The 25,484-nt window shown below is 42.1% G+C and overlaps 1 protein-coding gene across 3 annotated transcripts in view; it reads right to left on the bottom strand.

The window, feature by feature from the left end:
* Positions 1–1,018: 1,018 nt before the first annotated feature.
* The window catches only part of SYT3 (synaptotagmin 3), a 379,591-nt gene continuing 355,125 nt past the window's right edge, over positions 1,019–25,484 (bottom strand). For all 3 annotated transcript variants that reach the window (XM_089655190.1, XM_089655188.1, XM_089655189.1), the window contains one exon: positions 1,019–3,151. The gene's annotated coding sequence lies outside the window, so the exon portion shown is untranslated. The remainder of the gene's footprint in view (positions 3,152–25,484) is intronic.

Below are 25,484 nucleotides of genomic sequence, written 5' to 3'. Positions count from 1 at the left end.
CTGAAAGTAGATGAATCTCATTAGATTTTAGTAGCAGAATTTAACGATCAAAAATCACCCCTGTAGCCAGATATTCCTGAATCTGCTTGGAGAGAAGAAGGTATTGCGTCTCTCCCATTAGAGTCATTCAGCAGCAGGGGCGGACTGACCATTTGGAAACTAGGGCCCGGGGTCAGTAGGGGGCCCCATGAGATGCCCCTGGTACCTTTTTGATAGGCTTTTTTGAGTTTGGGCAAGGACACAGAGGCCCCATGATCCCCTTTTGCCCGGGGGCCCCATGAGTTGTCAGTCCGCCCCTGATTATGCCCCATTGTTGGTATCAGTGGATGAAATAGTGCCCCAAGGGCCAGCTAAAGGCAAGAAAAGGGTCGCATCTGGCCCCCTGGCCACAGTTTGGAGACTGCTAGTTTACAGTATTATCACTGATCACTGTTTTAGTGTCACTAATGATGTCAATGTCATTTAGCCAGTTAGTGTACCTCCAAGCCAGTGTCTGCTAGTGTCAGATTGCCCAACACATTATCACAATCGCACTGATCACCGCCACTACAAGTATAGCATCTAAAGCTGTGTAAATTCCAGTATACAGTATATACCATAGTTTGTAGACACTATAACTTTCACACAAAAAATGCGTCTACAAAAAATGTTAATACATGCTTGTAAAAAGCATCAATGTATTTATGTGTAAGGCCTTACATCTCCAAAGACCATGAACCTATGCTAAAGATCCGTAGAGGTATTTCGAGAATTTGAATCAGACATATGTAATTGCCGGGAGGTTGCTGAACTGAATTTCATGTGTTATCAAATGACATCTACAGTGAGGAAGAGGAGTCAAAATGCTGAACTACAGTAGATAGGTGTAATGTCATCATGCAAGGTGTTGACAGGCCTACCTTGCAGAAGAAGTGGGTCTGAATTCTGGTCTACAGCAACAGCCAATTACAGAAAAACAAACTGTTATATTCTTCAATTTTGCTCAACTGAATAACTTAATAACTGCCATCACACCATATTTCACATGTTCTTTTTATTCTTTTTTTTTTTTTTTTTTACACTGTTTGGTATGGCTTTACAGTCAACGACTGCTCAGAAATGAACATTTTCTCACACACTATAAACAGACAAATGTAATTTTTCAACAAAATACACACGTGCATTTGGTTTAATTGTTTTTTTTTAATGGTTTTCATTTTGTATGAGCCAAATTTTCCTTTCATCTCCTTTCTTCCTGTTTTGGGAAAATTTACTAAGAGTGGGCCTCCCAAAGAGTAGTCCTGTTCCTCTTAAAAATTGCTTGTACATGCTATGAAGTCCATGCAATCCTTGGTAAATCCAATTCGAAAGAATGTAGTAGAAAAGCACCAACACCGAATGCAGGGCCAGCACCCACCAGCAGTTTAGGTCAAGCTCTTCGTCCATCAGCAGTGACCAAACCTCAACGTACATAATCATGAACTTCAGCTCATACAAAGAGAATCTCATTATGAAATTCAGAATTTCACATCTGTTCATATCATGGTGATATGAAATGTACACAAGACCCTTCACATTTCTCCATTACTTAGCCGATTTATAAGGATTTGGTCTTGTCTCCGTAATTAGTTCCAACAGCTCTAGAACAGAAAATGACTGTTGGTCATTAAAGTGAGGCGGTGGGCAGAAGTCACTCCAGATGCAAACATCTGGAAGTGGTCAACAACTGGTAATGAAGACATCAAGATGAATTCAAATTGACGCATGAATACTGTACAAACTCCTTTAAGCAATGTTGATGTTAGTACATTAGTAAGAAACATTTGATTGGATGGCAGATGTGTCTACACAAGAACAAAATCAGGTGCCAAATCACTATACACTGGTCACCTAAGCACACATTTGTGAATCTTTTCCGCCAAAATGTGTATTCCTTACTCTTACATTTATAGTGTTGTTACAACAACTGGTTTCCTTTTGGAGTAGAATGTCAACACTTCTTCAACTATTAAAGCCATAAAGCGCAATGTTTACAGAAGATGCAGTGGCACTGAACTGGAATTTTTGCTCTATTTTTCAATAACAAAAGGTTTTTTTGATAAAATATATTAACATTTGCTTTTCCATATTGAATTTGTACCTTGGAAGGATATCAACACCCCTTTATTTCATGTCTGGACTGGAAGACAAACCTTTCAGAAAGTTGTCATGATCATTACTACAAACATAGAACATTTAATCATATTCAGAAATCTCGCTCACCATAACAACAATGGCAAAATGACCCTTTTTTTTTTTTTTTAATAGAAAGGTGAAAGCCACCAAGGACCACTCAACTGGACATTATTTGGTCAGGCTCACACATACATATTGTACATTATTACATGAAGCATTAGAAAGACAGTCAACAGAAAAGTGCTTACATCTTACAGCAAGAGTCTTACAAATGCTCCTGCCTTTCCATTGACTAGTGGTTACCACCTCTCTGAAGCAACAGCTTTTCACCAAAACCACTGCTTTTCACCGCAACAGTGGTAAAAGAAATGTGTGTGGTGCACCACAACCTACATGAATTCATAGTTCCTATTCTTATAATCCATGGTGTCTGCATGGGAAACACTCAAGAGATGAGGCAAGCATTGTAACCAAGCCAATAGCTGTTAAACCGGGAAACGAGCCAAAAGACCACAGCGGCATTGCTTTGGAAGTCAAGCACTGTATCCTCCATCACAGGAGGTAAAATGAGGCTGAGAAGAGAGGCTTTTCCATTACATGCAATTCACTCTGACTTAATGTTCCTAAATGGTTGCTTCATCTAAATGATTTATCAGTGTTCAACGTCTCCTCCTTTCTTTATCACCCATGCTATATTTAGTGCATTGCTGGAGTTTGAAATGGTGAGTGACTATTTAGCCTGTGTCCTCACATTGTGCCTTCCTGACCCTGAGGTCAGAAAGGCCTCATTGAAGTTCACCATGGCTCGGTGTAGTTTCAACCAAAATGTACATGATTACTCTATGGCTTTAAGGAAATCTACATTGTTTTCTGGTGCAGTTGTTTTTTTTTTTAACAGCCTTGTCTTCATTTGTCCTTCTCGGGAGTCTTGTGCCCTCCTCATTAAACAGGTGGGATGAAGAGGAAACAGACAGAGCACAGCCTGTGGCTCAGATACCTAAGGAGGAAGAACAACACTGCGTCAGTAAGTTAGTTGCAGATGACTACAAACAAGGTTAATATAAAGGTGCACCACAAGCTCATGGTGGAACCAATATTCTTACAGTAGAATTATAGGCAGAACGTTTTTTTTTTTTTTTCATTTTGAACAGAGTAAAGGAGGGAGGGCTCCTGTCAATTTATTTGTTGCCATCTGTGTCCCATTGGAGAGATTGACCTTCACTTTCTGTTCCATAGCCGGATGGCACAGTGGCTTAGTGGTTAGCACGTCTGCCTTGCAGTAAATGGGTTGTGGGTTTGATTCATGACCATGGTGCCACCTGCATGGAGTTTGTATGTTCTCCCTGTGCTTGTGTGGGTTTCCTCTGGGTGCTCCAGTTTTCTCCCACACTCCAAAGACATGCTGGTAGGTTAATTGGATCCTGTCTAAATTGGCCCTGATATATGAATGTGAGTTAGGGACCTTAGATTGTATACCCCTTGAGGGTTAGGGAGTGACGTGAATGTTCAATATATATGTAAAGTGCTGTGTAAATTGACAGCACTATATAAGTACCTGAAATAAATAAATAGCCAAGACAGAAAGTTAAGGAAAATCCCTAAAAATTAAGGGAAATTCTTGGGACTCCCAGGTCTCCAGAACTAGTGTCCCCTCTATTACTTTTCTGGGGACAACTCAAAATTTGCATTTTTCTTTCACTTTCAATTTCGATGATAAACGTAAACAGGACAACCCTAACGAGGGACACAGACAGTAATAAAAACTGACAGGGGTTCTAATCCCTCTCCACTCTATCCAAAGCAAAAAAGAAAAAATTTGCCTTTAGTTATACTTTAATAAAGGCAACATGGATTAGCAAGCAAAGTGGTGAACAAAAAGTTGTCATTATATAGTTATATCACACAGTACTGTCCAGTTTACATATATGATTTGCATCAACTAAGACAAAAATATGCCATAAACACAGTTGCATATGGATTTTCCACATTTTTTATAGCTCACTGATGGCTATATGAGCAGGGGCGGACTGACAACTCATGGGGCCCCGGGCAATAGGGGATCATGGGGCCCCTGTGTCCTTGCCCAAACCAAAAAAGCCTATGAAAAAGGTACTGGGGCATTTCATGGGGCCCCCTACTGACCCCGGGCCCTCGGACAGTGCCCAAGTGGCTAAATGGTCAGTCCGCCCCTGTATATGAGGTATGACCCAATCAGGGGCGGACTAACAACTCATGGGGCCCCTGGGCAATAGGGATCATGGGGCCCCTGTATCCTTGCCCAAACTCAAAAAAGCCTATGAAAAAGGTACCAGGGGCATCTCATGGGGCCCCCCTACTGACCCCAGGCCCTCAGGCAGTGCCCAAGTTTCCAAATGGTCAATCTGCCCTTGGTCCCAATAAACAGCCTGATTGAGATGGACTGATGAGTTTTAAAAGAACCCTGTCCATGGGGATATATAAAACATTTAAAGCAAAGAGATACCTTTCTTGCCCCCCATGGCAGTCAGGCATACATGTAATGCAAAAGCTTCAAGATTTTTCACAGAAATGTATAATAACAAAAAACTATGCAGGTTGGGATTTTACAGTCATCCAGACTATTATTACATTAAAAAAACAAATTTTTGGCATATATTATACCACATCTATTAAAAAAGACATAAATAAATGTTAAAATGATAAGTGATCATAGTAATAGCTTGGGTATAGTATTCTCATATTCCGACAGGTTTCGAGACACTCTCTTCTTCAAGGAAAGAGAGAAGGTACAGAAGAACCTAATGGACCACTGAACATTGATGATACAACCAGGGGCGGACCATTTGGAAACGCAGGCACTGCCCAAGGGCCTGGGGTCAGTAGGGGGCCCCATGAGATGCCCCTGGTACCTTTTTGATAGGCTTTTTTGAGTTTGGGCAAGGACACAAGGGCCCCATGATCCCCTATTGCCTGGGGGTCCCATAAGTTGTCAGTCTGCCCCTGGATACAACCACATCACACTAGAACGCCCACCCACTACCATGCAGCAGATCCAGGGAAATCTTGCTTGACAAATCACAATAGTCCCAACGCACACATTCCCGAAGATGGCTTTTCAGTGGGAATGGGTGCTGCAGTGACCACAGGCTGAAAACTGAATGCGAAGAATTGTCCCCAGCACACCAAGGAGTCCTCAAACGGGTCCAAAGCTTTATTAAGTGGTCACATGGTGCGTGCAAAGCTTTTGTATGCACCGCGTGACCACTTAATAATGCTTTGGACCCGTTTAAGGAATCCTTGGTGTGCTTGTGATATTTCTTCGCTTCTTGCTTGGCAGGATCGCAGGCGCCACTCTTCACAGATATTGAAGCCATTCAACCATTAAAAGGTTGCAGGACGGCGTAACATATGGATACCCAAAGTCGTGCAGTAAGTTGCAAGAATTAGTACCCATAGGTTATATTGCTGCCTCTGACAGATACCATAGAATTATCAAACATCCCAGTGTTGAGCACAGGAAGACCCTAAAGAGAGGTAAAGCTGCACAATTGGCCATTGCGTTTGCTAGGAAGCTCTCATCAAATGGACTGGTAGAGCCCTCACACATACCTGCCTTTCAACCTAATCATAAGGCTTTCTGGTTAATGTGGTTGTAAAGACTAAAGGCTTTTCACCTTCATGTATTCCATGCATGAAGGTAAAAAAAAAATCTGTGTGCTGCTCTCCCCACAGCCCCCTTAATATTTGTGTGCAAAGAAAAAAACAGGGCGCACATGCCTAGTGCATTACCTCCTAAAAATGAGATTTATTGAATAAAAAGTAGTATACTCACAAAAAATTAAATCAAAGGCACATCACAAAAAAACAGCGTGGTCCAATCTGCCTAGATGGTGGCTGTTGGGGGAATGTAGGCCTCCAAATGGCTGACGTGTTTCGGGGCAGAACCTCTTCATCAGAGTCCCCTAAAATTTACCTGAGCCCCATGTCAAGCTAATGCTGTGCACAGAGAAGAGGGTCCCTCGGGTCTCTCTCACTGTCCATTGGCTCCTGCTGCTGTCAATCACAGCCAGTAAGGAGGTAGCTGAGGGGGGGGGGGGCTGGGCTCTTACAGACATACAGAGCAGAGCTCGGGAGTGAGTACGTACGAGTGTCCCCAGAGCAAGCAGCTTACAATGGGGGCACTCAGCAGGAGGGAGGGGCCAGGAGCTCCGGTGGGGGACCCAAGAAGAGGAGAATCAGGACTGCTCTGCGCAAAACTATTCCACAGCATTGGTAACTATGTCATGTTTGTTAATTTTTTAAAAAATGAGCCTTTGTGTTACTTTAATCAATAGCCGCCCGGCCATTAGTCGTTTGGTGTCCGGCAAAATGCTGTAGATTTCCGGGTGGACGCCATATGGCATCCTCCCAGGCATGCGCAGTTTATGCGCTTGCAGAGCCGCGCAGCGGCGCGATCTGTCACCGGCAGTGTACCTCAGACACGGCCGATGACAGATCTGAGTACCGGCCCCTTTTGCCAGTACCATGTGACCTGCTGTTACCAATCACAGCAGGTCACATGACAGTTGTATACAATGGATGGCTTCATTCATGCCATCCATTGTATACTAGTGTCTAGCTGTGAATGGTCACAGCGATCACATGCACATGTCATGTGATTAGCTGTGGCCAAATCACAGCTAAGCAAAAAAAAAACCCTGAATGAATCGATGTCATTCAGGTAAATGCTTGCTTATAGGAAAGTAATTCTTTGCTATAAGCAAATTATGTAAAAAAAAAAAAAAATACTGATCAGTTCCCCAAAGTAATACAATGTTGCTATGGTAACATTGTACTACTTTGGACATAGTGAAATATGAAAAAAAAATCTTAATATAAAGAAAAAAAATGTAATAAAAAATATAAAATAATAAAAAAATGTAAAAAATTAAAAAAAAAATATTTTTTTTTCATACTGTCACCAGTCAGTGTCCCTGATCACCACCATGCCAGTTATATGATGACGCTGTACTGCACTGGTGACAGTATGTAAAAAAAAAATAGTGAAAATAATTTTTTACATTTTTTCATTTTCCGAAAAATTATGACAAAAAAATACAACTTCAAAAAACTCGCCATGCCTCTTATGAAGTACGTCGGACTGTCTACTCTGCAAAAAGGGGTCATTTGGGGGATATCTGTACTGTTCTGACATTCTTGGACCTCAAGAAATTAGATTGGCTGTCAGTACTTCAGGATTGATCAATATTCAGATCTATCCCATAGTTTGTGAACTCTATAACTTTCCTACAAACTAAAAAATACATCCTAATTTGGGTTATTTTCACCAAAGACATGTAGCAGAATACATCTCGGCCTAAATTTATGAAGAACAATTATTTATTTGCAAACTTTTATAACAGAAACAAAGAAAAACGTGTTTTTTTTCACAATTTTCAGTCTCTTTTTGTTAATTTAGCTAAAAATAAAAACCCCGGCGGTGATTAAATACCACCAAAAGAAAGCTCTAGTTGTGTGAAGAAAATGATAAAATTTTAGTTTGGGTACAATGTTGTATGACCGCGCAATTGTCATTCAAAGTGTGAGAGCGCTGAAACCTGAAAACTGGCCTGGGCAGGAAGGTGTAAAAGTGCCCGGTACTGAATTGGTTAAGGTTTATGGCAAGCATTGTGTGAAGATTCAAGAGTTCAATAAGAGTTTTACAAAACACAGAATTGCAGCAGAAGATGATGTAACCTTACCCTTCCTTTGGAACCTTGCTGCAAACCATTCAAGTCAATGAATTTCAAAGTATTCTAGTAGGTATGCTTACCATGTAAGCAGGTTTCCTTTTTGATGTGTATAATGACTAATCCATTGTGGGTAAAGAATAAAAAAAGCTTTCATCCAGAGCTGCCAGCCTCCGGGAACATTCCTAACCCTTGAACCCAAGCTACAGAGGTATTTCTGAGATTGCCTTCAGTCACGCAAGCTGGCAAAAATCAACACAAAATGGTCAGAATACACCTCTTTAGGTCAATCCAACAGCACCCCATAAATATCTTTTGATGAATTCCTGTTGTTCAGCCATTTTCAGTTTCAAATGTCTTTCAATCAGATGTAAAGGCCTCATCCAGAATACACAGCAGTAATGTAAGGTAGGTATCTAAATTACGGATAGGTGCAGATAAGGTGGTGCAGCACCTAAAACAGCAAAAGCACCAAAGATCTGCAGATCTCTTTGTGAACATCCACACAAATATTCTTTCTGCACAGCCATGTATTTTTTTTCATAATGCGGATGGCTGCTGTACATTATCTGCAGAGACTTATTATATGGTTACCATAACAACTGATACAATTTCATCATCGACAAGATAATGGCAAAGTATTTACCACTTTAGAATCCCATGTAAATTACATTTATTACTTCTTTTAGAACATTTCTTTTCATTTTGAAAACTAATGGATTTTTGATACTGAACAATACCAGGAGATGCATTACAATTCCTACGCCGTGTTAATGAGCAGGACTTGAATTTAAAATTCTCTGTGAATGTTTGCCCTGAATCTTAACAAGTGACCCGTATTGTTTATATGTGCAATTTCTCCATTCTTTAGCAATTTACAGCACAATGCATATTTTACACAGTCGCACAGTCAACGTTACTATTTAAAGTGGAACTAAACTCTCTCTTTTAATATTAACCACTTGCCCTCCAGAGGATTTACCCCCCTTCCTGACCAGGACATTTTTTTGCGTTACAGCACTGTGTTACTTTAACTGACAATTGCACGGTCATGCAACGCTGCACCAAATTAAATTTATCTCCTTTTTTCCCACAAATTGAGCTTTCTTTCGGTGGTATTTGATCGCCTGTGCAGTTTTTATTTTTTGCGCTATAAAAAAAAAGACTGACAACTTTGAGAAAAAAACTTTTTGCTATTAACCCCCCTGGCGGTATTCCCGAGTGTAGTTCGGGGTAAAGTTTCAGTACTACAAGCGGTAATCCTGAGCTACACTCGGGAATACCATGCAGCGTTGCTTCGGGATCTGTTCTTCACTTACCTTGTCCTGCGCTCCCGCGATGTCCCTCCTGCAGTGTCCCCGGCAATGTCCTCCGGCCGATGCCCGCATCTGTCTTCCGGGTTCCGTTCCCTGCGACGTCGGGACATATGGGGGACGGAACGGCGGGAAATTTAAAAATGTGAAAAAATGACATTCACTAAATACACTAAAATCACATAGTATAACATTCCTGTATCAAACCATTTCACATACATTTTGTCCCGAGTGCTTTGTCCGGCGCCCTGCCTGCATTTTGACTGTTCTTTCTGCCTGAAAACTGAGAAACGTCCATGGAATCCAAAAAGCGTCCCTTTAGGTCAAAAACGGTTTTAGACCGGCTAGAGAACAGCGATAGTAAATCAGAACCACTTGCAGAATTGAGTGATAATGATTCGTGGGGGAAATTTGTCATCAGACACTGAAAACGATTTTGCAACTTTGCTCAGCGATGTGCGAACTTGCCGCTATATTTCAAATTTCAGTGTTTTTGGTTTGATTATATTATTGAATTACATTTATTATTATTATATTATTATTTTTATGATTATTTATTAAATTATAATTTATTATTTTGTGTTTCAAGTTTTATCATCCCCGGGATGTTTACTAGACTCTTGTTCGGACAGATTTCAGTGAGTTATTCCTAAAAATTACAGGCCTACAATAAGAAAAATACATATTTCCATGCAAAAAAATGTACCGCTTTCAGCACAGAAATATGGAAATAATCAGACCGCTAGGGAGGTTAAAGGGATTCTAAAGGCTCAAATTAAAAAAATAAAAATAAATAAAAAACATGCCTATACTTACCTGCTGTGTTCAGTGGTTTTGCAGAGCAGAGGTTTTGCACAGAGCAGATCCTCCTCTTCTCAGATCCCCTCCCGGTGCTCCTGGCCCCACCCTTTTGTCGGGCAGCTTGCTATGAGGGCACCTGAGCATGCTTACGTCCCAGCTGCTGCTCAGCCCCACTCCCTCTCTCTTCTCATTAGCTCACTGGCTGTGATTGACAGCAGCGGGAGCTAATGCTGCTGCTGTCTCAGCCGAAGAGGGGAGGGAGTCCCGGGACTGCCAAGACTCCAGTGCACATCGCTGGATCGAGAGGGGGCTTAGGTGAGTATTGGGGGGCTGGGGGGGATGCTGCACAGAGGTTTTTTACCTTCATGCATAGAATGCATGAAGGTAAAAAACCTTAAGCCTTTACAACCACTTTAACCTCCCAGCGGTATGATTATTTCAGATTTTTGGTGCTGAAAGCGGTACCATTATTTTGCATGGAAATTTGGCGTTTTTATTGTAGGCCTGTAATTCTTAGGAATAACTCACTGAAATCTGTCCGAACAAGAGTCTATTAAACATCCTGGGTATGATAAAACTTGAAACACAAAATCATAAATTATAATTTAATAAATAATCATAAAAATAATATAATAATAAATTTAATTCATTAATATAATCAATCCAAAAACACTGAAATTTGAAATAGAGCGCCAAGTTCGCACATCACTGAGCAAAGTCGCAGAATTGTTTTCAGTGTCTGATGAGGAATTTCCCCCACGAATCATTATCACTCAATTCTGCAAGTGGTTCTGATTTACTATCGCTGTTCTCTAGCCGGTCTAAAACCGCTTTTGACCTAAAGGGACGCTTTTTGGACGCCATGGGCGTTTCTCAGTTTCCAGGCAGAAAGAACAGTAAAAATGCAGGCAGGGCGCCGGACAAAGCACTCGGGACAAAATGTATGTGAAATGGTTTGATACAGGAATGTTATACTATGTGATTTTAGGGATTTTTGTGAATGTTACCTTTTGTCATTTTCAAATTTCCCGCCGTTCTGTCCCCCGTACGTCTCGACACTCGCAGAGGACGGAACCCAGATGACAGATGCCGGCATCTGCCGGATTACATTGCATGCAAGACACTGCAGTAGGGACATCGCGGGAGCGCAGGACAAGGTAAGTGACCGAGGGATCGCGGAGCAGCGCCGCATGGTAAGCCCGAGTGTAGCTCGGGGTTACCGCTTGTGGTGCTGAAAATTTACCCCAAGCTACACTCGGGAATACCGCCAGGGAGGCTACAGCTACTCTGCCAACAAATTGCTAAATACACAACTAAATTACAGATATGTGAGTGGTTTTGCCAAAGAATTTCTGTCTGGCTAGTCATGAAATTTAAACAGCTCTACTAGAGAACCTTGCCAGACTGGTGACTTGACTTTGCTCTTAGTTATGCAATGCAACTTGGTCAGCTCCCTAACCCTCCCCCCCTAATCAGTGAATGGACAATGAAGAAACAGGAGAAGACTGATGAGGTACTCTCTTGCCTCTCCTTCTCTTGGCATGTTCCTGATTTGCATCTAATGCTTCCCCACCCTCTCTTAGGCTGGCCATACATTATACAATTATCTGCAGATTTTTGGTTTAGATTTACCAAAAACCATATAATAGGAGGACAAACCTAAACAACACTTTCAGTTGTATCCAATTAGGCAGGCCCTTGCACTACATAGTTGAAGGTAAATCTAAAGGAAATTGGGCAGAAAATCTGCAGATAATTGTATAATGTATGGCCAGCCTTAGTTTGAGTTCTACAGTGCAAGGGGGGACAGAATAATGATGCAAAGTCAACTTTAGCCACTTATACTATTTGCATTTAAAAATGAGTACTGTCCATGATATTTTCTTTATTTGTACTAACATACAAATTTTCAGGACAAGCTTTCAGGGCGTACCCCTTCTTCAAGATCCAAGCAGTACTGAGAAGGGGGTATGTCCCAAACGTTTATTTATGGATGTTTTTGCAAACAAAAAAGTATCACAGACAGTACCCAACTGTTTTTGTAACAAGTGCACTAATATGGCTACAATCACCTCAAGCATTAAAAAATAGTTCTTTGTAAAATTCCTTTTATTGAAAATGTTAATATTTGGTTACAAAAAAGCAGTATAAAAGTACTGCAGATATAAATAGTAGAGAAACAAAATACATTGTCAGTCATGAGGCATCCTATAAAATTATGGACAGTCTTGAGGCACCCTATAAAATTATGGAGAGTCTTGAGGCACTCTATAAAATTAGGGACAGTCATGAGGCACCCTATAAAATTATGGAGAGTCTTGAGGACCCCTTTAAAATTATGGAGAGTCTTGAGGCACCCCATTTTAAAATATGAAAAACTATTCTAATAGTTTTATATAATACAGCAACATCCACACATGTAGGACACCCAACATTAGAGGTGATTTATCTTTCCAAAAAATGAATAAAGCTCTTGCAAACCGGTACTGATTGGTATTCCAGTGTCTCTCTTCTCCCTCCGCTTTTCTCCATCACTGAGCTGATGTGCCCCAAGCACTGATGGAGAGGGGCAGAGGAAGGTCAAACTAGGATGCTGTGCAGCAGCTGACATCCTCCTTATCAACTGATAATGTCATTGGTTGTCAAGGCGGTGGCTAGAAGGTCATAATGGTGCACAATGAAAACCTGTGGCTTTGTGTAACTAAAAGGCAAGTTTGATCCACCAGCTGGCTTGTTTACAAGTTTTGGGCAATTTTTAGACATGTTGCCAAGGCACCCCTGAAAAAACCTCAAGGCACCCCTGAAGAAACCTCAAGGCACCCCAAGGTTTCCTGGGCACCCTGGTTGAGAAAGGTTGGTCTATTGCATACCAACATCAATGACCGTAGTCAACACGGTTGACTGGTGGCTTGTGACCAGAAAAGTGTCGTCCTACCTCAAAGCAATATGTCAAGGATAAACAGCATGAACCACTAAAAAACATTTAAAGTGAAAGGCTAAAGGCTTAGCTTTTTTTAAATACTTACCTGCTCTGTGCAATGGTTTTGCAGAGAGCAGCCCCGATCCTCATCTTCTTACTCAGGTAAGTATAAGGAGTGGCTAAGGGGGAATCTGCACACAGAAAGTTTTTCACCTTCATGCATAGAATGCATGAAGACAAAAAACCTTCAGCCTGTAGAACCACTTTAATGATTGTTCAATGATTATACAGTATAATGATGTTCACTGGAGTTCTTTTATTGTTACGTGTAACTTGCAAGCAGAGTCTAGTTAGAAATATCTTACAAACCTCAATGTCAATTCTGCCTTGCTCACCGAGCTGATAATCTGCTTAGGCTATGTTTCATTAATTCTACAATAGCAGAGAAACCCGAAATAATTCACCCTAAAAAGCTGCAGCAGAGCTATAATGTTTATCTATCCCATTTGTGGAAATCTTAAGCCTAAGCAGGACTTAATTTTTAACAACTTTTTCATTTTTATGATTGTCAATACATTATATTTATAAATCTAAACAACTCAACCAGTATTTTTATCCAGACTAGAGTTCCTAAAAGAAAATTAAAAATAAACACTCTATCCAAACCCCAAAGGACAACCCAAAGAACAAGAATTTGGATTTGTTGACTCAGGCCCCACCACTCACGTACAAGCAAATCAATCACTATCTGATCAGCTAGATGGCTTTTGATTATTGGCTAAAAAAAAATCAATACTTACATAATAGGCCAGTAATGAAATTGTAGATTTTCTATAACTCCCTTTGTAAGGCTTTAAATGAATTCTACTTTTGGTTCCCTTGAGAACAAATGTCTTTGGTCCCATCACAATGGCAGTCCTTACAAGTGTCATTCATGTTGTACAATAATAAAAAAGGATTTCAGCAATGGACTGTAATTATCTCTGCTCTGACAACTGTGCGCAAACACGGGAGGTTCATTTACATTCTTGATAATTTAGTTTGGCCATTTAGTTTGTTATTTTCCTAGAAAGTCAATCCCGTAATTAACTTGTAAAGAGATTAAAAATACCAGAGTTAAAATCCCCTTTTTATACGCCTCTTGTTTGTACTCTTTGCTGTGATGAATAGTTCTTTTTAAAAAGCCCACGCTTCCGAATGCAATTAAGAGGGTAACGAGTGTTTTTACTCTATCTATCTATCTATCTATCTATCTATCTATCTATATTAAGGTATTTGGATATATCAGTATTAGAAGAAACAAACCAATCTTGGTATATGTAATCCAGTCTGCACCAAAGATACACTATATTGCCAAAAAGTATTGGGTCACCCCTCCAAATCTTTGGTTTCAGGTGTCCCAATCACCTCCATGGCCACAGGTGTATAATATCAAGCCCCTAGGCATGAAGACCTCTTCTACAAACATTTGTGAAAGAATGGGCTGCTCTTAGGAACTCAGTGAATTCAAGTGTGGTAACGTGATAGGTTGCCACCTGTGCAATATGCCCATCCGTGAAATTTCTTTGCTATTAAATATTCCACAGTCAACTGTTAGTGGTATTATAATAAAGTGGAAGCAACTGGGAACAACAGCAACTCAGTCACCAAGTGGTAGGCCACGTAAAATGACAGAGTGAGGTCAGCGCATGCTGAAGCATACAGTGCGCAGAAGTCACCAACTGTCTGCAGAGTCAATAGCTAAAGACCTCCAAACTTCACGTTGTCTTCAGATTAGCACAACAACAGTGCATAGAGAGCTTCATGGAATGGGTTTCCATGGCCGAGCAGCTGCATCCAAGCCTTACATCACTAAATGCAATGCAAAGCGTCAGTCGCCACTGGACTTTAGAGCAGTGGAGACGTGTTCTCTGGAGTGACAAATCACGCTTCTCTGTCTGGCAATCCGATGGACTTGTCTGGGTTTTGTAGTTGCCAGAGAACAATACTTGCCTGACTGCATTGTGCCAAGAGTAAAGTTTGGTGGGTGGGGGGGGTATGTTGTGGGGTTGTTTTTCAGGGGTTGGGCATGGCCCCTTAGTTCCAGTGAAGGAAAATCTTCAGGTGTCAGCATATCAAGACATTTTGGACAATTTCATGCTCCCAACTTTGTGGGAAGAGTTTGGGGATGGCCCCTTCCTGTTCCAACATGACTGTGCACCAGTGCGCAAAGCAAGGTCCATAAAGACATGGATGAGCGAGTTTGGGGTACAGGAGCTTGACTGGCCTGCACAGAGTCCTGACCTCAACCCGATAGAACACCTTTGGGATGAATTTTAGCGGAGACTCGAGCCAGGCCTCCTCCCCCGACATCAGTGCCTGACCTCACAAATGTTCTTCAGGAAGAATGGTCAAACCTTCCCATAGTCACCCTCCTAAACCTTGTGGACGGCCTTCCCAGAAGAGTTGAAGCTGTTATAGCTGCAAAGGGCGGGGCCAACTCAATATTGAATCCTGCAGACTGAAATTGGGATGCTATTAAAGTTCATGTGTGTGTAAAGGCAGGCGGCCCAATACTATTGGCAAAATAGTGTATATGGATACAGGTATTACTGTCAGTGACAAATTATAAGGGCAAAATGAATGGCTGCCTGGGGTAAAAAAAAGTATGTAATGAAAACAGAAAGTCTTAACTAGGGTACTGAAGATGAATTTCTGGCACTCATGCTACCTGACCACTCCGCCACTAAACATCCCTACCTAAATAAATCACACCAACATCGATTGGAGTTGTAATGGTCGCAGCAGACACTTTATTAACAAAAATATAACTAACAAATAAAAAATCAAAATGGCCTTCAATACAATGTGAATGGGGCTTCAATGTCCTTGTGGGCAATTTTTAAAATTTGTTCCTGCGACAAGCCTACCTTGGCCTTCAACCACACCACACCGACTCAGAGATAATTACCAGACCAGGGGCGGACTGACAAATCATGGGGCCTCCGAGCAATAGGGGATCATGGGGCCCCTGTGTCCTCACCCACACTCAAACCCACACCCAAAAAAGCCTTCAAAAGGTACTAGGGGCATCTCATGGGGCCCCCTACTGACCCTGGGCCCTCGGGCAGTGCCCGAGGCCCCAATGGTCAGTCCGCCCCTGTGCCAGACATTAGACAAGCTGACATTAGAAGCTGATTGGCTACCATGCACAGCTGTACCAGATTCTGAGTGCACCAGTTTTAGTAAATCAACTCTAATATGAAGTGTAAAAAGGGGGAGGGCAGGAAGATTCCCGGATGTCTTTCGTCCTCCAACTGAAATTCTCCAAGAACTCTCCTGCCTACAACTTCCTGAAACCCCACCTATTCTTGTCAGGCCACATCCATTAAGTAAGTACCCCACCTTCTTAAATCCTTTAACTTTCCAAAATGATTCCCATGCCTGCACTCCCCTTTTAACCCAGCAGTGGCCTTCTGGTTTTACTAACTTTATTTAACAATTTAAGTAGCATGTTGACAGAGGAGAAAGGAGGAACCAGGAAAGGAAGACTATAAGTAGAATAAACTTCACCTTTAGGGTGAACTGAGCAGATTTTGAATTTAGCACTCCTGCAGTGTTTTCTGTGAAACAATATCAATTCAATGATTGATTTAATTTATTGCCACAAAAAAAATTCATTTTTTTTTTCAGCAAAGATCCATCAAGTAATCCAAACTGAACTTCACTACCCCTGCGTGCTAGCCTGGAATCAACACAAATCCCATTCTATGCAGAATCCAAAAAAAAAGAACAACTGGCCGAGGCTGTTTTTTTTATTTAGGGTTGTGCTACAGCCTCATTTTTTTATTACATAGCAAAGTTAAGGCGACTATTTTAAAACATGAATTAAAGGTTTCCATGAAAATTTAACCATTAATATTCACCTGAACCAACCCCATTGCATTTTACTATGCTGCTCAAAGATCAGCATATGACATTTTCTGTGAGTGTCGGATACTGGCACCCCCTGTTGCTCTCTGTGGTTTCATCCTCCTCACTACAGGACACAGGGAGCAGTGGAAGGAACCACAACAGAATGTGGGGGACCAGGCATCTAACACACCCAAAGAAATCCAAATGATGATCTTTTAGTGAGATTATCTCTTATATCCAGGGGAGTTCAGAAGAATGGGGAACAGGACAGGTAAGTACTTGCTCGCTTTGCAGAGGGATCCTTATTTCATGGTGAAAAATAGCAACAAAGTAGCTTAAATAAAGTTGACATACCTTACAAGCAGCCAGTTTTCCTTTCTTGTGGAGTGTGTATTACACAGGAATAATTTATTATAAAATAACAGTTTAGTTCTGATTTAATAGCAGGAGAACATATTTCACAGCATAGTGGTAGGTCAGCTTGGTAAAAAAACAGGAGAATCATCTCAAGTGTACCTCCTGCTGTCCTCAAGTGGTAAATATGCAGTGCTTTGCACTCTGTACATTTATATCCCTCCTCACTCTGAAGGAGTTTACAGCCTAAGGTCCCTATACCTTTGGAGTTAGAAGGTCCCTATGAGATATATGTACGTAATAGAACCAGTTTAGAAAGGAGCCAATTGACCCACCAGCATGTTTTTGGGGTGTAGGAAGAAAATGAAGTACCTGGAGGAAACCCACACAAGGACACGGAGAAAATGTAAACCCCATGCAGATGGTGTCCTTGCCAGATTCAAACCAAGGACCCTATTGCTGCAAGGCAGAAGTGCTAACCACTAACCCAGCTATTGCTGAATTAAAGCGGTTCCAAAGGAATTTTTTTTTAAATAACAAACATTATAATGTTCTGCTCTGTGCAAGGGTTTTGCACAAAGCAGCCCCAATTCTCCTCTTCTGGGGTCCCTTATCGGCGCTCCCGGCCCCTCCCCCCTTCGCCGAGTTCCCCCAAAGAATGCATTACGGCAATAAAACTTGTACCTTTAGAACCGCTTTGATGTAAAATTATTTTAAATATTTAGTCCTGAATACAATAAACAATGCAAAAACACTACAAAATCCCTTTAAAACAGTGGTCAGTGGCACCAAGGACATCAGGGCTGGGACAACACTTGGTACCTATAATGCTACCACCTCCCCCTCACTCCCCCTCTCTGTTGGGGTCCCTCAAGGCTCCATCCTCAGGCCCCTTCTCTTTTCCATCTACACCTCCTCCCTTGGCCAACTCATACACTCTCAAGGCTTCAACTACCACCTCTATGCCGACGACACACAAATCTATCTCTCAACCCCCCACCTCACCCCCTCAGTCTCCACCCGAATCACACACCTACTGAGCAACATATCTGACTGGATGTCGCTCCATTTCCTTAAACTGAACCTCTCCAAAACCGAGTTTCTTGTCTTCCTCCCAGCCCGGACACCACCCCCCATTGACTTCTCCATCACGTCCAACAATGCCACCATCAAACCCGCCCCGCAGGCCAGAGTACTTGGTGTCATTCTGGACTCCAACCTATCCTTCCAGCCCCAAGTCCAATCTTTAACAAACTCGTGCAGACTCCACCTCCGCAACATCGCCAAAATACACACGTTCCTAACCCCAGAAACCACTAAACAGCTCATCCACTCCCTCATCATATCACGACTCGACTACTGCAACTCCCTCCTCACTGGCCTGCCTCACCGCTGGCTATCCCCGCTTCAGTCGATCCTGAATATGGCTGCCAGACTCATTCACCTTTCCAACCGCTCCATCTCCGCCACCCCCTCTGCCAATCCCTCCACTGGCTTCCGATTGCGCAACGGATCAAATTCAAAATCCTAACACTGACGTACAAAGCCGCCCACCATGCTGCCCCGTACTACATCACTGACCTAATTTCCAAATACCACCCAACACGCACACTCCGCTCCTCACCAGACCTCCTTCTCTCTAGTTCCCTGGTCTCCTCCTCCCATGCCCGATTCCAGGACTTCTCCAGGGTGTCACCCATCCTCGGGAACTCCCTGCCCCAACCCATCAGATTATCACCTACTTTCCTCTCCTTTAGGCACACACTGAAAACCCATCTCTTCAGGGAAGCCTACCCCACCCCCTGCTAACTTGCCAACCTCCTCCACTCCTCCTACCACTCCATCCCCCACAGCTATCTCCTCCTGTACCACCATCCCCTCCCTCCTAGATTGTAAGCTCGAAAGAGCAGGGCCCTCAATCCCCTCATGTTTTGCATTGTATTGGTATTGTTCTGTCACATGTTCTGTTCCCCTTTGTAATGTACAGCGCTGAGCGAACTATTGGCGCTTTATAAATACTGTATAATAATAATAATGCTGACCAATGAACAGATGTCTAGCGTTCTTCAAGATTCTCATCTGAGATTCTTTAAGGTTTGGGAACCTTGGATACATTATTCCCTGCCTTCCCAGCCTCCTATTATCTATGGCCTCTATGATCTGTCCCCCTTTGTAATGTACAGCGCTGAGCGAACTATCGGCGCTTTATAAATACTGTATAATAATAATAAAGTGCATAGAGTACAGCTCTATACAAGTACGTGACAAAGAAAACTGCGGTAAATGCTGCATTAGGCTGGGGAGGGGTTTACAAATCATGTTGTAAATGTAGCTGTGTTTATTCATACAGAAGAATTAATCAAGGCTTCTGCAACAGAAAAAATTTGTAATTAGCAGTGCTCATCAGAGCCAACAGACAGGGCCATTAATAAAGCATTGAACAGATTTCTGAAAGCAACAGTATGTTGCAGAAGATGAAAAAAAAAAAATACAACGGCAATCCACATTACACAGTTTAAGCAGTGTCACTAAATATTAGATAAATGGCCTTAGCTTGTTTGTCACACAAGATAAATGGCCTTAGCTTGTTTGTCACATGAAACATGCTTAAGATAAGTCTTTTGACTGGTTATTTGGAAGTCCCTATTAATTCTACATTCTATTTATTTCAGCACGATGGCTTCAGAGATTGAAGGGTCTAGAGGGGCATGGGGTGAATCTCTGACAGCCCTTTTGCACATAGTCAGACCCTAGTTTAGCTATACTTGATAAGAGGGGCCATCTGTGACATCACTGACTCTTGGGACACTGATTGGTTGTACATTGGTTAAGCTCAAAGTACCAGTGTTTCAAATGGCAGGTTCTCTTTACTCATCATCTTTAAACGTGGATTCTGTTAATGTACGAATTCTGTTTGAAGGACGACTATACTTTTAGTCTAGTCTAGGGGTCTCCAAACTTTTGAGTACGAGGGCCATATCGCATACTAATATTCACGAAAAACAGTATTTTCAAATGAATTAATAACTTTTACGTTAATCCTTATGTAATCAGCATGATAAATCCCCCCTATATCCAAGTCCCCCCTTATATCACGGTCCACATCAGAGTCCCCCCTATATTGTGGTCTCCATCAGAACCCTCCCCCACATCAGAATCCCCATCGGAGTCCCCCCTTACATTAGGGTCCCCATCAGAGCCCACCCCCCTCATAGTGTGGTCTCCATCAGAACTCTCCCCCACATCAGAATCCCCATTGGAGTCCCCCCATACATTAGGGTCCCCATCAGAGCCCACCCCCATAGTGTGGTCTCCATCAGAACCCTCCCCAACAGCAGAATCCCCATCGGAATCCCCCCTTACATTAGGGTCCCCATCAGAGCCCACCCCCCCATAGTGTGATCTCCCCCCAATCAGAATCCCCGTTGGAGTACCCCCTTATATCAGAATCCCCATCAGAGGTCATTCTTACCTCTGAGACCCCTCTTTATATTGAGGTCTCCATCAGAATCGATCGTCTAAAGATGGATAGATTAGGAGATAGCAGGACAGATTGGGGTAGGGAGTTCCATAGGATGGGAGAAGCTCAGGAGAAGTCCTGGAGGCGAGCATTGGAAGAGGTGACATGGGAACTAGAGAGCAGAAGGTCTTGGGAGGATTGAAGAGATCGGCTTGGTTGATATTTTGTGACCAGGTTGGTGATGTAGCTGGGGGCAGAGTTGTGGATGGCTTTGTAATTTGTTGTTAGTATTTTGAATTTTATTCATTGAGCGTGTGGAAGCCAGTGGAGGGATTGGCAGAGAGGGATGGAGGCCAGTGGAGGGATTGGCAGAGAGGGGTAACAGACACTGAACAGTTGGTAAGGTGGATGAGCCTGGCAGTAGTATTCATGATGGACTGGAGGGGGGACAGCCTATGAAAAGGTAAGCCAATAAGGAGGGAGTTGCAGTAGTCAAGGCGAGAGATGACCAGGGAGTGAATTAGGAGCTTTGTGGTATCATTGGTTAAAAAGGGGCGTATTCTGGAGAGGTTGCGGAGGTTGAGGCGGCATGATTTGGACAGGGATTGGATGTGGGCCTGAAAGGATAGTTCAGAATCCAGGGTTACACCTTATTATTAATAGTTTGGAGACCCCTAGCTTAGACCATGCCTAGTGTCCAAGAGAGGGAAAATCTCTCTAATAGCACTCCATATATCAGTAAAAACAAATAAAGAGTTTAGTTCTTCCCCAAAACTTAAAAAAAAAGTATTAACTGGAAATACACCTAATATCAAATGCTGAAACCAAAACTTTTAACAAAATTGAAATATGTGCCCCCAGAATTAATTATTTACATGAGCTATCCATGACCACCACTGTACATTTCTTCACCGTGCTTCGCATTTCCCATCAGACATAAATTAATTGTCTCTAAATGTTCTGTAATAGGTATCTGCCACAACCCGATCCTAGTTTACAGCACATTGAATCACAGCAATAGATTGGAGATCAAGCTGAGGAAAGACAAATGGGCATTTCACTTCTCTAACATGGAGAGCCTCTAGCCAGTCAATCCTGGACCCGAGATAGATAGCTATATATGATACTTAATGCACTATACATGTCACGCTAGACAGATGTAGGTCATATGTTCTGTTAATTGCTTTCCTCTTCAGAAAAGCCTCTCTGTTTATTAACATCTACTTAGTAGGAAACCTATCTGTCCTGCAGGCTTGGTACCTCAGGATCAATGAACTGGCCGAAGATTGCTTGAAAGCTGTGTTCAGCCACACAATATGGAAAATAGGCCTTTGCTTCAAGTAATATTATGTTCAGTGCAAAATTTAAAAAGTGACTGGTTGTCTTTTTGAATTTTTTTAGGTTTGAATATATATTTTAATATGTAAAATATCTGAAAAGGTATTTCTATTCGGGCCTTGGCAATGACCACCTTCAAACATTTGAGTCTTTATCTTTCCAATATTGGTAGGCAGATCTTAATTTTTTTCCTGTAATGCAACTGGGAAATGTCCTCTCACTTACTATTTCTACTAACCCATGGGAGGGGTAGGTATCACCAGGAACGTCAGGCATGGACAAACTGCAGAATTCTAACAATCTACTTTTTTTTCGTTTTCTTTTTAATTCCCTTTGGAAAAATTTCCAATCACTTCTTGTCATCAAGGGACCTGAATTGAAAAATCCCCAACAGGGATGCCAACAATATAAATATCTTCCTGCCAGAAGCTCCAACCCCCACCTGCATATCCATAATTAAGCCGGCCATAGACAGTTCGAATCTTGGCCCTGGTTTAGCAGGGATCAGCAGAGATTCGAACCATGTATGGGCAGGTTGAATGTACCCAAGCTGACTGATTGATCAACTTGGGTACAACCAGTCTTTTTTTTAATTCCCTTTGGAAAAATTTCCAATCACTTCTGGTCCTCAAAGGATCTGAACTGAAAAATCCCCAACAGGGATGCCAAGAATATAAATATCTTCCTGCCAGAAGCTTTAACCCCTACTTGCAATATCCAAAATTAAGCCGGCCATAGACGGTTAAAATCTTGGCCCTGGTTTAGCAGGGACCGGCAGAGATTTGAACCATGTATGGGCAGGCTGAATGTACCCAAGTTGTCTGATTGATCAACTTGGGTACAACCAGCCTTTTTTTTAATTCCCTTTGGAAACATTTCCAATCACTTCTGGTCCTCAAAGGATCTAAACTGAAAACTCCCCAACAGGGATGCCAACAATATAAATATATACCAACCCCTAACTGCAATATCCAAAATTAAGCTGGCCATAGACGGTTCGAATCTCAGCCCTGGTTTAGCAGGGACCAGCAGAGATTCGAACCATGTATGGGCATGGTTGAATGTACCCAAGTTGATTGATCGACTTGGGTACAACCAGCCTGTCGTATTGTAGATGTGATAATTGCTAGTGGCTATTATACGTTCTAGCAGTAATTACTGTGTTCTCATGGGAGAACACAATGACTCCACGGGAAGAATTCCCCCATAGACACTGACTGTGTTGATGGGGGAATCAAGCGATTTTCTATCCTACAACCCATAGTTGCAAGAAAGAATATCACTCTCTCTATGGCTGGCTTTAAATGGAATTTTTTTTTATGAAGTTGGGTTATAGCTGGCCAGACATCAGCTGAACTGAAAAGGCATTGAGGTTAATTGAGCAATACCACATTTTTTTTTCCATAACACTCTCCCGAAAAATCGGTGGTGATAAGCGACTTAAGGACTGCGGTGGGCATTCTGATACTGGTAGGACTTGGTGTCAATGACATCCCCAGTGACACTAATACAGTGGTCAGTGCTATTAAAAAGCACTGACACTGTACTAATGACACTGGGCAGGAAGGGGTTAACATGTGGGGTGATCAAAGGGTTAACTGTTTTTTTCCATAACACTCTCCCGAAAAATCAATGTGAAACAGTTGGGGTTAGCATGCATTGGGGTTGATTTACTAAAGACATAAGCTGTTCATTTTGCAAGTGGATTATCCCTTAGCTAAAAGTGATTTTAAATGATTTTTTTTTTTAATAACAAACATGTCATACTTGGTTTTGCAAAGATCAGCCCCGATTCACCTGAGCTAAAGCATCCCCCGTTGGGGCTCCTGGCTCATCCCTCCTTCCTAGTGCCCCCATTGCAAAACATTTGCTATGGGGGCACTCATGCAGGCTCACTTGTGAGCCTCGCTGTGTGTTTCCATTGACACACACAGCGCAGCTAGCCCCAATTTCTCCTCACTGGCAGTGAATGACAGCAGCAGGAGTCAATGGCTCCCCATGCTGCTGCTATGGCCAGTGAGGAAAGAAAGAGCAGAGAGAGACATAGCTCTCAGGCACAGGGCTGGATTGAGATCAGGTTAATGTGAGTATAAGGGGGGGGGGGTCAAAATTCAGAAAGTTGTTTTTTCCTTAAGCACTTGCCCTCCAGAGGATTTCCCCCCTTCCTGACCAGGCCATCTTTTGAGATACGACGCTGCGTTACTTTAACAATTGCGCGGTCATGCAATGCTGCACCCAAATGTAATTTACGTACTTTCTTCCTACAAATAGAGCTCCTTTTTTGGTGGTATTTGATCGCCTGTGCATTTTTAATTTTTTTGCGCAATGAACAAAAATAGACTGACAATTTTGAAAAAAACAATATATTTTTCACTTTTTGCTATTAAACATGTCCAGTAAAAAAAATGTAAAAATCTAATTTCTATACATACATTTAGGCTAAAATCTATTCTGCTCCAAAAAACCCCAATACGTGTAATTGGTTTACATGAAAGTGATAGTATTTACAAATGGCGTCATATATACTCAGATTTTCTTTTTTAGTAATGGCAGTGATAAGCGACTTATAGTGGGACTGCGGCGAGCTTTCTGACACTATGGGGAACTGACTTGGTGTCAATGACATCCCCAGGCGGTATAAATACTGGGCTTTTTTATATATACAGTCATGGCCGAAATTGTTGGCACCCTTGATATTTTTCCTGAAAATCAAGTATTTCACACAAAAAAGGTATTGCATTAACACATGTTTTGCTATACACATGTTTATTCCCTTTGTATGTATTGGAACAAATATAAAACAGAGGCAGAAAAGCAAATATGACATAATGTCACACAAAACCCCAAAAATGGGCTGGACAAAAGTATTGGCACCCTTAACTTAATATTTGGTTGCACACCCTTTGGAAAACATAACTGAAATCAGTCGCTTCCTATAACCATCAATAAGCTTCTGACACCTCTCACCCGGAATTTTGGACCACTCTTCCTTTGCAAACAGCTCCAGGTCTCTCTTATTGGAAGGACACCTTTTCCCAACAGCAATTTTAAGATCTCTCCACAGGTGTTCAATGGGATTTAGATCTGGGCTCATTGCTGGCCACTTCAGAACTCTCCAGCGCTTCTTTGCCATCCATTTCTGAGTGCTTTTTGACGTATGTTTGGGGTCATTGTCCTGCTGGAAGACCCAGGATCTTGGACGCAAACCCAGCTTTCTGACACTGGGCCCTACAGTGCGACCCAAAATCCTTTGGTAATCCTCAGATTTCATGATGCCTTGCACACAGTCAAGGCACCCAGTGCCAGAGGCAGCAAAACAACCCCAAAACATCATTGAACCTCCACCATATTTTACCGTAGGTACTGTGTTTTGTTCTTTGTAGGCCTCATTCCGCTTTCGGTAAACAGTAGAATGATGTGCTTTACCGAAAAGCTCTATCTTGGTCTCATCTGTCCACAAGACGTTTTCCCAGAAGGCTTTTGGCTTACTCAAGTACATTTTGGCAAACTGTAGTCTTGCTTTTTTATGTCTCTGTGTCAGC

The sequence above is a fragment of the Staurois parvus genome, unplaced genomic scaffold (assembly GCF_062004578.1).
Source record: "Staurois parvus isolate SC_StPar_1 unplaced genomic scaffold, SC_StPar_1.0 ptg000827l, whole genome shotgun sequence".
Classification (NCBI taxonomy): domain Eukaryota; kingdom Metazoa; phylum Chordata; class Amphibia; order Anura; family Ranidae; genus Staurois; species Staurois parvus.
Note: the sequence above shows the minus strand (reverse complement) of the source record. Positions and strands in the feature narration are given on the sequence as shown.